The sequence below is a fragment of the Oncorhynchus gorbuscha genome, linkage group LG17, assembly GCF_021184085.1.
Source record: "Oncorhynchus gorbuscha isolate QuinsamMale2020 ecotype Even-year linkage group LG17, OgorEven_v1.0, whole genome shotgun sequence".
Taxonomy (NCBI): Eukaryota; Metazoa; Chordata; class Actinopteri; order Salmoniformes; family Salmonidae; genus Oncorhynchus; species Oncorhynchus gorbuscha.
The window spans coordinates 10,059,909-10,073,591 of NC_060189.1; the positions used below are offsets into that span (position 1 = coordinate 10,059,909).

General features: G+C 44.7%; 1 pseudogene; it reads right to left on the reverse strand.

Annotated features, from left to right (window-relative positions):
- Positions 1-13,683, reverse strand: part of LOC124001856 — a 125,821-nt pseudogene that overhangs the window by 78,303 nt on the left and 33,835 nt on the right.

Sequence of the window (13,683 nt, forward strand, 5' to 3'; positions counted from 1 at the left end):
GGGATGGGGAGGGTGGTGGGATGGAGAGGAGAGGGTGGTGGGATGGAGAGGAGAGGGTGGTGGGATGGAGAGGAGAGGGTGGTGGGATGGAGAGGAGAGGGTGGTGGGATGGAGAGGAGAGGGTGGTGGGATGGAGAGGAGAGGGAACCATACATATTCTCTAGTCTACACCCCAGGAACCATACATACTGAGGACAAGGGGGCGAATCCGGATGTAAATTCACCTTGATCTCTTTTCATCAGGCCTTCTCTGACCACCAAAACCTAACCCACTCTACCTAGACTTGGATCGTGTTTTGGGCAGTGATTGATCATAATCTTTACGTACAGTACACCTTCTCTACAACCTTCATCACCATCCTCATCATGAGAAATGGTATCTCCATTTAATAAAATGACCTATTCAATGTGTCCCTACCAGCCCTGATCATCTCCAGATCCATTAGTGTGATACGTATCCATACCTAATGACTTCTGGGGGCTTGGCGATCCGTTCCAATCTGTTGAATAATGACATGTCCATCCCCCACGGGGGCTCGCTTAATTACTTTCTCTGTAGAGGGCCCAGCCCGGCCGGAGGCCAGCACACCAGACAGCCTACCACCCACTCGCTCGCTCACTCTCCCTCCTGGGTCCCATTTCTCACTTCTACCACTGACCCTTGACGAGCACTAGTCACGGATGGGCACTGAAAAGGTCACACTTCAAGTAAACTTCCAAGTAAAAAGGTGAGGCTGGATTGGTGCTCTTCAGCCCTGCATCTGACAGACAGAAAGACGGATGGGCAAAAACTGTCCAGAAAATACCAGAGGGAGTCAACATTTGTGCTGACTTGGGGAATACAGGGGTGAGTGTGACTGTACCATCACACTAGCTGCAGGTTGTAGTGAAGTGTGTAGTGAAGTGTGGAGTGTGTAGTGAAATATGTAGTGAAGTGTAAAATGTGCAATGTAGTATGTAGTGAAGTGAAGTGAAGTGTGACGTGTAGTGAAGTATGTAGTGAAGTGTAAAATGTGCAATGTAGTATGTAGTGAAGTGTAAAGTGTGTAGTGAAGTGAAGTGTAAAGTGTGTAGTGAAGTGTGAAGTGAAGTGTGTAGTGAAGTGTGTAGTGAAGTGTAAAGTGAAGTGTAAAGTGAAGTGTGAAATGTGTAGTGAAGTGTAAAATGTGTAAAGTGAAGTGTGAAATGTGTAGTGAAGTGTAAAATGTGTAGAAGTGTGTGGTGAAGTGTGTAGAGAAGTGTGACGTGAAATGTGTAGTGAAATGTGTAGTGAAGTGTGAAATGTGTAGAAGTGTGAAGTGTAAATGTGTAATGAAGTGTGTCGTGAAGTGTGAAATGTGTAGTGAAGTGTGAAATGTGTAGTGAAGAAGTGTGAAGTGTAAATGTGTAATGAAGTGTGTCGTGAAGTGTGAAATGTGTAGTGAAGAAGTGTGAAGTGTAAATGTGTAATGAAGTGTGTCGTGAAGTGTGAAATGTGTAGTGAAGTGTGAAATGTGTAGTGAAGTGTGAAATGTGTAGTGAAGTGTGAAATGTGTAGTGAAGTGTGAAATGTGTAGTGAAGTGTGAAATGTGAAGTGTAAAACGTGTAATGAAATGTGTAGTGAAGTGTGAAATGTGTAGTGAAGTGTGAAATGTGTAGTGAAGTGTGTCGTGAAGTGTAAAACGTGTAGCAGTGTGTTGTGAAGTGTGAAATGTGTAGTGAAGTGTGAAATGTGTAGCAGTGTGTAGTGAAGTGAAGACCATGGAGCAGAAAGGCAGAGGTGACAGTTGCAGCATGACCTTGACTGTTCATTACGTGTGATGGGGAGAGTTGCACACCAGAGAGGTGTGCAGTGTTGTGAACGCCACCGTTATCACCGTCTCCCCTCTCCGACGTCTCCCCCTCCCCCCCTCCCCTTTTCACCTCACCTCTCCTTCCGTCTCCCCCTCCCCTTTTCACCTCCTCTCCTTCTGTCTCCCCCTCCCCTTTTCACCTCAACTCTCCTTCTGTCTCCCCCTCCCCATTTCACCTCACCTCTCCTTCTGTCTCCCCCTCCCCCTCCCCTTTTCACCTCTCCTGTCTCCCCCTCCCCCTCCCCTTTTCACCTCTCCTTCTGTCTCCCCCTCCCCCTCCCCTTTTCACCTCTCCTTCTGTTTCCCCCTCCCCCTCCCCTTTTCACCTCTCCTTCTGTTTCCCCCTCCCCCTCCCCTTTTCACCTCTCCTTCTGTTTCCCCCTCCCCCTCCCCTTTTCACCTCTCCTTCTGTCTCCCCCTCCCCCTCCCCTTTTCACCTCTCCTTCTGTCTCCCCCTCCCCTTTTCCCCTCATTCTCTTCGCTCTGGTCACCATGGATAAAGGACACCCACTTGTCGCAGCGTTCTCTCAGACACACACTCAGACCACTGGGGTGTGTTGCGGCAAGCTTCTTGTCCACCTCCCAAAAGAGTGTCATCCGTGGCTTCTAATTAATGTCCCTAGCAGCGAAGGTAAATCACCTACGTGCACCCCCCCGACTCATGGACTGACGGACATGGACACACCCAGACAAATCCCCATTTTAACTGGATAGGACACTGGCACTTTATTCTGCATTACTTCCCTCAGAGCTTTCCCTGCAGCCCCCAGTTGATTTATGCTGAACGGGTGGAGTATCCATTGATGCAAATGAATTGCGACACGTTTGATTTGTAAAAAGCCATCTCAGACTAGATTTCAAGACGTGTTTAGTGTAAACTGTTGTTACAGGGATGGGGGCTCGGGGAGGGGGGTGAAAACGTGTCATCTCCACAAATAGACGATCTACGGAATATCAAAACAGACACAAACCATTGTCAACACTATTTAACAGTGTTAATAAATTAAAAAAATTAAATGCTGAATATGACATTTGGTGGCCGCAGTACAAACATGTTCAACGAAACAGTATGGAGCATAAATCATAAGAAACATCTACAAAAATTGACTAAAGCAAATGCCACATCCATAAAATAATCTGAGCAAATGGACTACCACAGTAATATATACACACACACACACACACACACACACACACATACACACATATATACATACACATATACACATATATACATATATACATATACACATATACACATATATACATATATACACACACATACTACCCATAAAACTGAGCAGTCAAAAAAATGGAAATAGTTCCAATTGGTTTTCCACCACTATGTCCATTGTGAATTCTAGGGGGCTGTGTTTTGTGTAAGCTTAACCTGGCGTGACATTTTGATAAGTGTACATCTCTCTCGGACAAGGGCAACGTGTATCAATATTTTTGCCTGTATTTACCCCCCCACAAAAATGAAATGTAATTAGCTGCTAATGTGGCTATTATAACAGAACTACAAATGCCTATACAATGCTTCACGTCACCAGGATTATGCCGATATGAGCGAGACTGCCGAATCAAGGCGAATTTTAGAATCTAATGTTAGCTAAATTTAGTAATTCATAAATTGGTTAAAGTTCTGTTAACTTCTTAAGATATAGGGGGCAGCATTTTCACATTTGGATAAATAGCATACCCAATTTCAACTTCCTGCTACTCATGCCAAGAATATAAGATATGCATATTAGTAGTTTTGGATAAAAAACACTGACGTTTCTAAAACTGTTTGAATCATGTCTGTGAGTATAACAGAATTTATGTAGCAGGCAAAACCCAGAGGACTAACCATTTAGAAATTACTATTTTTTAGGTCTGTCTGTTCACTCAGTTCTCATTGGCAAACGATATTTCTTAGGAACTTGTTTTCGTTTCCTACCGCTTCCACTGGATGTCACCAGTCTTTGGAATTTGGTTGAGGTTATTCATTTGTGCAATGAAGAAGTAGGGCCAACTAGGAACTGCGTAACACTATTGAGAGTTGCGCAAGACTTGAAAAGTAGCTTGGTTTGTTGTCTTCCTGTATTGAACACAGATAGACCCAGTCCTCAATTTGATTGATTATTAACGTTTAAAAATACCTAAAGTTGTATTACAAAAGTAGTTTGAAATATTTTGTCAAAGTTTGAAATTTTGTAGTGACGTTGCGCATTTTGGAAGCTGTTTTTTTCTGGATCAAACACGCCAAATAAATTGACATTTTGGATATATATGGACGGAATTAATTGAACAAAAGGACCAATTGTGATGATTATGGGACATATTGGAGTGCCAACAAAAGAAGCTTGTCAAAAGGTAAGGCATGTTTTATATTTTATTTCTGCATTTTGTGTAGCACCTGCAGGGTTGAAATATGCTACTATCTTTGTTTACTGTTGTGCTATCATCAGATCATTTTCAGTTGTTATTGCGGGTGTAGTTAAAGGCTTGTGTGCCTAGCTCCAAAAGAGCAGTAGTATCTAACAAAATCTCATACGTATATACTGTATTCTATTCTACTGTATTTTAGTCAATGCCACTATGATTTGAAGGGAGGGTGGGTGAGAGCCGTGTAAGCATAGCAGTGATCGAGTGTTTTACCAGAGCGAGTACTACACTCAATGTGTTGCTATAACTTCGGTAGCGTTTTACTAAAATTTGCTTTGTTAAAATCCCCAGCTGCAATAAATGGGGGCTCAGGATATGTGGTTTCCAGTTTTCATAAAGTCAAGTGTAGTTCCTTAAGGGTTGAATATACACGGCTGTGACATTAACCGAAAGAGAATTCTCCTGGGAGGTAATACGGTCGGCATTTGATTGTGAGGTAATCTAGGTCGGGTGAACAAAATAAGTTGAGTTTCTCTATGTTATCACAATCACACCATGAGTAGTTAATGGGTGACAGGCCAGACCTAGTGGTTAAGAGCGTTGGGCCAGTAACCGGAAGGTTGCTGGATCGAATCCCCAATCTGACAAGATAAAAATCTGTCTTTCTGCCCCTGAACAAGGCAGTTAAACCACGGTTTCCTGGACGCCGTGGATGTTGATTAAGGCAGCCCCCCGCACCCCTCAGTTGGACAACTGACTACGTATCCCCCTTTCCCTTATGAAAAATAGACCACCACCCTTCTTCCCAGAAAGTTCTTGATTCCCGTCTCTGCGATGTACTGAGAATCCAGCTGGCCGTTTGGGACGGGGAGAGTATATCTCGAGATGATATCTCAAGCCATGATTCCGTGAGAAAGTATGTTCCAGTCCCTGATGTCTCTCTGGAAGGAGATCCTCTCCCTGAGCTCGTCTACTTTATTGTCCAGAGACTGAACATTAGCCAGTAATATACTCTGAAGTGGTGGACGGTGTGCCCGGCAGCCTTTTTGAGCAGCCTCTGGAATAAGTTCAGTTGCCCTGGGGGGTACGATCCAAATCAGGAAAGTCGTATAGCTGGTCATAATGCTGGTGAGTTACCGCTGGCTGTATGTAAAAACGCTAATAATGTCACACACACAAAAACGAAATACTGCAAAGTTGGTTAGGATATAGAAGCAGAGCTGCCATGTCTGTCGGCACCATCTTTGAGGTAGAACTACTGTCATGTTTTTGATGCCCCCCCAATGGCGGTGCCTGAGTCTTGTCACCTCTCAACTAGGTCAGCCGTTTCAACCTGGAACACTGTTCTCCCGCTCTGGTCTGTTTCAGTCATTGCAGAAAGTCCTGAAGGGCAGGAGTGTGTGAAGGGTTTTGTCCAAGCCCAGCTCTAACACCTGACTTAAATAATCAACATACCGAATCACAGCGATAGGCTACGATTTGTAATCAGGTATGGGCTCTAACAAAAGCTTATACACACACACCCCTGCCAAACAGCTGTTCAGCTGTTTAAGTCATTATCCTGAACAATTTGGTGGTGGTGGTGGGGGGTTGTTATCTAACGCTCACTGAACTTGTTGACTGATGCCATCGCAGGGGCAGCTGCCAACCAGAAGACTGCAGCCAAGGCAGCATTGGTCCACACCTGTCCTGTATGTCAGGTGAGTAGTATTGGTTGGTACTATATGGGGCGTTAGGTTTCTCTCCATCTGTAGTCTATTGTTCTGGCTTGTGAGGTACAGTCACATGTGTAGAAGTTTGTTGCATCTTACTGCATTTGTGTCAACATTGAATTAAATCTAAACCAGATTGTTCACTTCCTACATTTTGTACTTGACCTTCATAAATGCAGACCCGAAGACATTCAAGCAAGCGTCCCACTCTCAAGTGGAGAATGCGTATTTGACCACTAGGTTGTAAGGTTTTAATGACGAGTCCACTGTGGGGATCAATAGGGGGTAAATAGTAGGTGTCTTCTGCTTCCAAATGCATAAACAAGAGCCCATGCAGATTGCTGATATATCATTGCGCTTTTGAACGGGGGGGGGGGGCGGGGGACGCTGGGAAGTCATTTGAGACGCTCAATTGGCGACATTTTGCTTCAAAAGCCACAGTAATAACCTGCAAATTAAGACTGGGAGAGTACACTCGCTCAGCACGCCGATCAAACAGCTGTTTCCTTGCCGACCGGCTCCGGTTGCTGCCACCGCAGAGACCTAATAAAATGTAAACATCAACACCATGACAACAGCAGCACCCCTGGTAGACAACAGTAAAGTTAGGGACGGACACACCAGACAGACAGCACGTTCTAGTGGGGTAGAAGACGGGACCGATAGGCTTATTTGAAGACAATAATAAAACCTTCCTGAGACTAGAATCACATTGTGGTGGCAGGTATACGAGAACAGTCTTGTATTGACTCATTCAATCCCAACAACAACTGATGCTGGATGGAATCAAGAACTAGTCATTCAACTCATTAATACCAACAATCAAGACACTTATATGCATCAATGAACACACATCCAAAGCACGTTTAGGCAGCACACACACACCACACCGTGCTGGACATCATGGCAGCCAGAGGACCTATAGAGGAGACAAACGGCTCCTTCAAAAAGAGCCCTTTCCAGATGGCCTTGTTTTCCAGACCAGTTGCTCAACCGCCTACATCCAACAGGGTGTCCTATTTCATAGCCTCAGCAGGCAGCCTAGAGCAGGTGGGAAGGGTTAGAATACCTCAACCTAGTCAGACTCCCACAATCCCTTACTACACACACACACACACACCCCATTGGGCTGTCCAGGGGTGTTGCAGGCATCACATGGTGTTAGTAAACAAGGAAGGAAGTAACTGTGTTTGAAGGTCATAGAAAGAGATGACAGGGTGACGCGTTTCCAGGGCGAGGCGTCTCCAGGGCGAGGCGTCTCCAGGGCGAGGCGTCTCCAGGCCGAGGCGTCTCCAGGCGAGGCGTCTCCAGAGCGAGGCGTCTCCAGCGAGGTGTCTCCATTGTGAGCGTCTCCAGGGCGAGGTGTGTCCAGAGTGAGGCGTCTGAGTGACCATCACCCACCCTGTCCTCACCTGCAGTCGTCTCGGAGTGACATGATGCCACACTTCCGAAGTTTCCACACCAATGACATCATCAAACGACTACCTCGACACACACACACACACACACCAGCTCTCTCACCTCAGCGTGCATGTCCTACGGTAGGAGAATTAGAGCACGGACGTCTTGGCAGGACAAGTTATTTTGGTGTAATTGACATGCTGCACTGCAGCAGAGGACCAAGACAATCTAATTACTGGGAGGAGGAAACTGAGAACGAGAGGAGGAGTATGAAAGAGTGGATGGAAAATGGTGAGAAGGAGTCTACCACTCCTTGGACAAAAGCAGACAGGTGTGGGAACTGGGGAAGATGTGAAAATGGGGAACGTGAGAAGGGGAGGGGGGTAAGGAGGAAGGGGCTCATAAAGACATCTTCAGTGGCAGCAGATGTGTCCGGTGCCAAAAACTCAATAGGTGGACATGGAAAGCAGAACCCTCATCTTGGGAGTTTGGAGTAGTCTAGAAACTCTTAGGCTAGACCATGCATCCCAAATGGCATCCTATTCCCTATACAGTGCACTACTATGAAAGGAAAAAAGGGTGTAATTTGAGACGTAGATGCAGAGTACGTACCCGGCCTGGAGTCCTCGACAAGTCGGGGAAGAATCTGAGAAATCACCCGGAAAGGTGAACGGGAGGAGAAAATTCCCTCTGCTGATAATCATCTTTACAGTGTCCTCGGAACGGCACGGAAACAGTTGGGATTTCTCAATGGTGACTGATTATTTCCTCTCGCTTTCTCGGGTACAAGAAAATATTTAGTCAGAGAAGGGAGAGCTCATCTGGCCTAAAAGAGAACATTAGACCCCCTTTGCTAGGCCCTTGCATCACAGAACACAGCCGTTTGAGGTCAGAGTGAGTCAGGCTGTGCTCTTCTGTTGACTACCATCGGCATAGTTTTCCAGACATAAAGGCCGCATAATAAGAGAGTGACTCTAAGCTAACGCAGCAACTCCACTACAGCAGAGACAAATCTCATGGTGGTCTAGCCTTCCTCCGGTTTCAAATCAGGTTCTTTAAATAGCCACAACGATTTAACCTTTCTTTTTTACATTTCTTTTAAGTTACTGCCTTAATGACCTGACTGGTGTTGCATATGAGAGAGAAAGAAAGAGCGCAAGAGAAAGAAAAAGAGAAAGAGGGGGAATGTGAGGGAAAACATTGGACTTTAGAGGTCAGCTGAGGATGCCTGGATGTTTTTAAAAGAATGTTCCACCATACCAGACGGGTCTCCGGTGCAAACAGGAAAGCTGTCATTCAGCCTCCCCACGTCTACTAGCTTAGGGGGTGCCCCCTTCCCCCTCCTCACCAGACATACATCTGGATGAATATCTGGTGAATTTAAGTCAGGATCAAATCAAACTTAAATGGTCACATGCGCTTACTTACAAGCCCTTAACCAACAGTGTAGACCTCACAGTGAAATGCTGACTTACAAGCCCTTAACCAACAGTGTAGACCTCACAGTGAAATGCTGACTTACAAGCCCTTAACCAACAGTGTAGACCTCACAGTGAAATGCTTACTTACAAGCCCTTAACCAACAGTGTAGACCTCACAGTGAAATGCTTACTTACAAGCCCTTAACCAACAGTGTAGACCTCACAGTGAAATGCTGACTTACAAGCCCTTAACCTGTTACTCCTACCCCCTACTTTTTCGAACATTTAAAAATCGCACAACATTACATGTTAAAAATCGCACAACATTTCAGCACCCTGATGCTCATGCCAGGAATATAGTATATGCATATGATTAGTATGTGTGGATAGAAAACACTCAGACGTTTATAAAACTGGTTAAATCAACGGCTGTGACTATAACAGAACGTGCATTTCATTACAAGCGCAGGAAAATCTGATCACTGAAAATTGGAAAATATATCAATGCGCCAATTGCATGACTTGTCTATGGGAAAGCAAATTACCTGGAGTGAAATGCCAATTCCTACAGCTTCCACACGATGTCAACAGTCTTGTCATTTGCCAGTGCTTTGTTTCTTGGTCAAGCCCTTAAAGAGACAGATTTCTTCAGGTCTCGGACAGGATATTTTGTTGAGATTTACCGGACATTATTTCCAACAGTGTACCCCTATAGAATAAATGCCTCGTGATCAATTTGCCCGTTTACTAATACCTAAAGTTGCATTACAAAATGTATCACAAGTGTTTTGTGAAAGTTTGTTGACTTTTTTACAAAAAAAATGCGTTACTTATAAGACGCTATTTTTTTCCATTTATCACAAAGTCTTCATAGATCGATATCTAGGCTATATATGGACCGATTTAACCAAAAAAATACCCAATAGTGATTATGGGACATCTAGGAGTGCCAACAAAGATGGTCAAAGGTAATGAATGTTTTATATTTTAACAGTGTAGACCTCACAGTGCTAAAATTTTTACTCCAAGCGTGTCTTTTGGGGTGTTACATGCTATCAGATAATAGCTTCAGAAAATAATTTTAAAAATCTGACTTGTTGCCTGGAAGTGTAGCTTTAATTCAATACCCTGCATGTGTAGATTTTAATGAAACGTTTGAGTTTTAACTAGTACTATTAGCATTTACAGTGCATTTGCATTTCCAGATGTCTAGATGGGACGCCTGCGTGTCAGGTAGGAGCAAGAGGTTAACCAACAGTGCAGACCTCACAGTGAAATGCCTACTCACAAGCCCTTAACCAACAGTGTAGACCTCACAGTGAAATGCCTACTCACAAGCCCTTAACCAACAGTGTAGACCTCACAGTGAAATGCTTACTCACAAGCCCTTAACCAACAGTGTAGACCTCACAGTGAAATGCTTACTCACAAGCCCTTAACCAACAGTGTAGACCTCACAGTGAAATGCTTACTCACAAGCCCTTAACCAACAGTGCAGACCTCACAGTGAAATGCTTACTCACAAGCCCTTAACCAACAGTGTAGACCTCACAGTGAAATGCTGACTTACAAGCCCTTAACCAACAGTGCAGATCAAGAAGAGTTAAGAAAATATTTCCCAAATAAACTAAAGTAAAAATAATAAAAAGTAACACAGTAACATAACAAGGCTATACACATGGGGTACGGGTAGGTACAGAGTAAGTGTGCGGGGGTACAGGTTAGAGGTAATTTGTACATGTAGGTAGGGGTGAAGTGGCTATGCATAGATAATAAACAGTCAGTAGCAGCAGTGTACAAAACAAATAGTTCGGTGGCCATTTGATTAATTGTTCAGCAGTCTTATTGCTTGGGGATCATGGCTGAGGTGGAGTTGTCCTGGGTAGACTGGCTGGACTGGCTGGACTGGGCTGGGCTGGGTGGACTGGGCTGGTGGGAACTGGTGCCCTTCCCACCCACCCGGCAAAACTCCCCAAACTCCTCACACACTGTGTACACACATTCTCCTTCATCAATACCATGGCCCCAACCCCCAAGGCAAACACTCCATCCTATAACCTCCCCTGATCTCTACAGATAGAATTGACAGCGTACGTCTGTGCTCCTACCCAGGCCTCTCAGTGTCCTTGCAGTGTACTTACTCTATACAGCCACAACCCTCTCCGTCCAGTCTAGTCCAGTCTCAACTCTGGATGTTTTCAAGAGCCATTCAGGGAGTTGAGTGGAGAGCCTTCTATTTTCCACCTCCCTGTGTATTTTTGGAAAGGTTGTTTTCAACACCGTCCCTCTCCCTTCCCTCCCCACCTGCTCCTCCACCCATTTGGGAAACTAAATCCTAAACAGCTGGTAGCATCCTGTTTTCCTTCTGGAGGCACTTCATTTAGCCGGGTGGAAACAGAGTAGAATACACCTTCAATGATACCACCACTGGTGGAGCAAATTTGTAGCATTCAATTAGAATGCAATGCTATTCTGTGTGCTAAAGTAGCTTTGAATGCTATTCTGTGTGCTAAAGTAGCTTTGAATGCTATTCTGTGTGCTAAAGTAGCTTTGAATGCTATTCTGTGAGCTAAAGTAGCTTTCAATGCTATTCTGTGAGCTAAAGTAGCTTTCAATGCTATTCTGGGTGCTAAAGTAGCTTTCAATGCTATTCTGGGTGCTAAAGTAGCTTTCAATGCTATTCTGGGTGCTAAAGTAGCTTTCAATGCTATTCTGGGTGCTAAAGTAGCTTTCAATGCTATTCTGTGTGCTAAAGTAGCTTTCAATGCTATTCTGTGTGCTAAAGTAGCTTTCAATGCTATTCTGTGTGCTAAAGTAGCTTTCAATGCTATTCTGGGTGCTAAAATAGCTTTCAATGCATTTAACGGTAAGGTCTACACTTGTATTCAGCGCATATGACAAATTTGAATTTGATTTCTGTGCAGCAAAGCAGGTTTCAATGCAGTGCAGTAAAGCAGGTTTCAATGCAGTGCAGTAAAGCAGGTTTCAATGCAGTGCAGTAAAGCAGGTTTCAATGCAGTGCAGTAAAGCAGGTTTCAATGCAGTGCAGTAAAGCAGGTTTCAATGCAGTGCAGTAAAGCAGGTTTCAATGCAGTGCAGTAAAGCAGGTTTCAATGCAGTGCAGTAAAGCATGTTTCAATGCAGTGCAGTAAAGCATGTTTCAATGCAGTGCAGTAAAGCAGGTTTCAATGCAGTGCAGTAAAGCAGATTTCAATGCAGTGCAGTAAAGCAGGTTTCAATGCAGTGCAGTAAAGTAGGTTTCAATGCAGTGCAGTAAAGCATGTTTCAATGCAGTGCAGTAAAGCATGTTTCAATGCAGTGCAGTAAAGCAGATTTCAATGCAGTGCAGTAAAGCAGGTTTCAATGCAGTGCAGTAAAGCAGGTTTCAATGCAGTGCAGTAAAGTAGGTTTCAATGCAGTGCAGTGCAGCACTGCATGTTTCAATGCAGTAAAGCAGGTTTCAATGCAGTGCAGTGCAGTGCTGTGAAGTAGGTTTCAGTGCAGTGCAGTGCCGCTCTGCATGTTTCAATGCAGTAAAGCAGGTTTCAATGCAGTGCAGCACTGCATGTTTCAATGCAGTAAAGCAGGTTTCAATGCAGTGCAGTGCTGTGAAGCAGGTTTCAATGCTGTGCAGTAGGATGTTATTCAATGTTATTCTGTGTGATAACAAGGAATAGTAGGGAGAAAATAGGGACAGAGGGAGAGGGCGTGAGGAGTCCTTTAGCCTTCAGTGACAATGTAAGGCTATAAACTACCCCCCCCCCCCTCTGCATGTGGGATATGGAGAGCGGAAGAGAGAGAGAGAGAGACACCAGAGAAAAGGAGTTCAAGGATAGCTCTCTATAGCTCCTGATTGACTAGGTACATTATGGGCTATTTGTTTGAGCAGGGCCATCAAACCGCTGACGCCTTGTCAGAGGCAAGGACAAGGTGAACTTGGTGGTAGAGACAACTGACAGGCTTAAATCTGAATGTAACAAGGAGCCTGTGTGCGCGTGTGTGATATATAAACATCTACGCAGGTGTGTGTGTGTGTATGTGTGTGAGAGAGAGACATGGCTTACATCAGGGTACTCTTTTAGAGGCACAAAGAGCTTCTCCTGCAGATGAATGATTGGCCCCAGGGCCTCGGGTAATTCCAGAGGCAGTTTGTCTATAGGTCCGTTGGCTGTGTCGTTGTACATGTCTTTCCTCACTCTGTGGATCTCTGAAACACACCAGCACAGACAACACACGGTTAGAGGAGTGGATGCACAATTACCCACAACAACAACAGACACACTTGAAAGGCTATGGAAAAGTCAAGAGAACGGCACTAGACACAAAACTAAGCAAATGGGTACGAATCGGAGTGAAATGGCACACAGATGGGTAGAAATGGTAGGATCAACTGGAAGCTTCCCCAAACTTGAAACTCACGAACCACCTATGGTCTTTATCACAACATAATTGTTAAGTGTGCAAACAGGAGGTCATGTGGAAAATAAATAACGGGAAATGAAAGGCCCGTCCAACTGATTCATTCTGGCCACAGCCGTGCGTTGAGGTGGTCGGTGGTGGCTGGTCTAGTTAAATAGTGTGTTGGGGTGGGGGCAGGAGCAGAGAGGGGGCGCATAGGACAGTGGGAGCGAGCTAATCGTTCAGCTCAGATCCGCCTGTCAGATAAAACAGACGGGACAACGCAGTCAGTTGACCTCCAGGGGTCGTGTTGTGTTGAGACAAGGAGTTCATATATAAAAAATATACATTTAAAAAAATAGACCGACAAGTCTTTTACAGATGCATTCGTAACGGTGTTTAATCAAAAAGGACAACTTTAAGATCCAATATAATCATTGGTCCTGAAGAGGGTCGTTCTTTACATGGCTATAAGTCTATCTTGCCTTGGCGCTACAGCAAGACGGGACACTATCCCCCAACGCAACTACACCAGTCGGAGGAGAGAA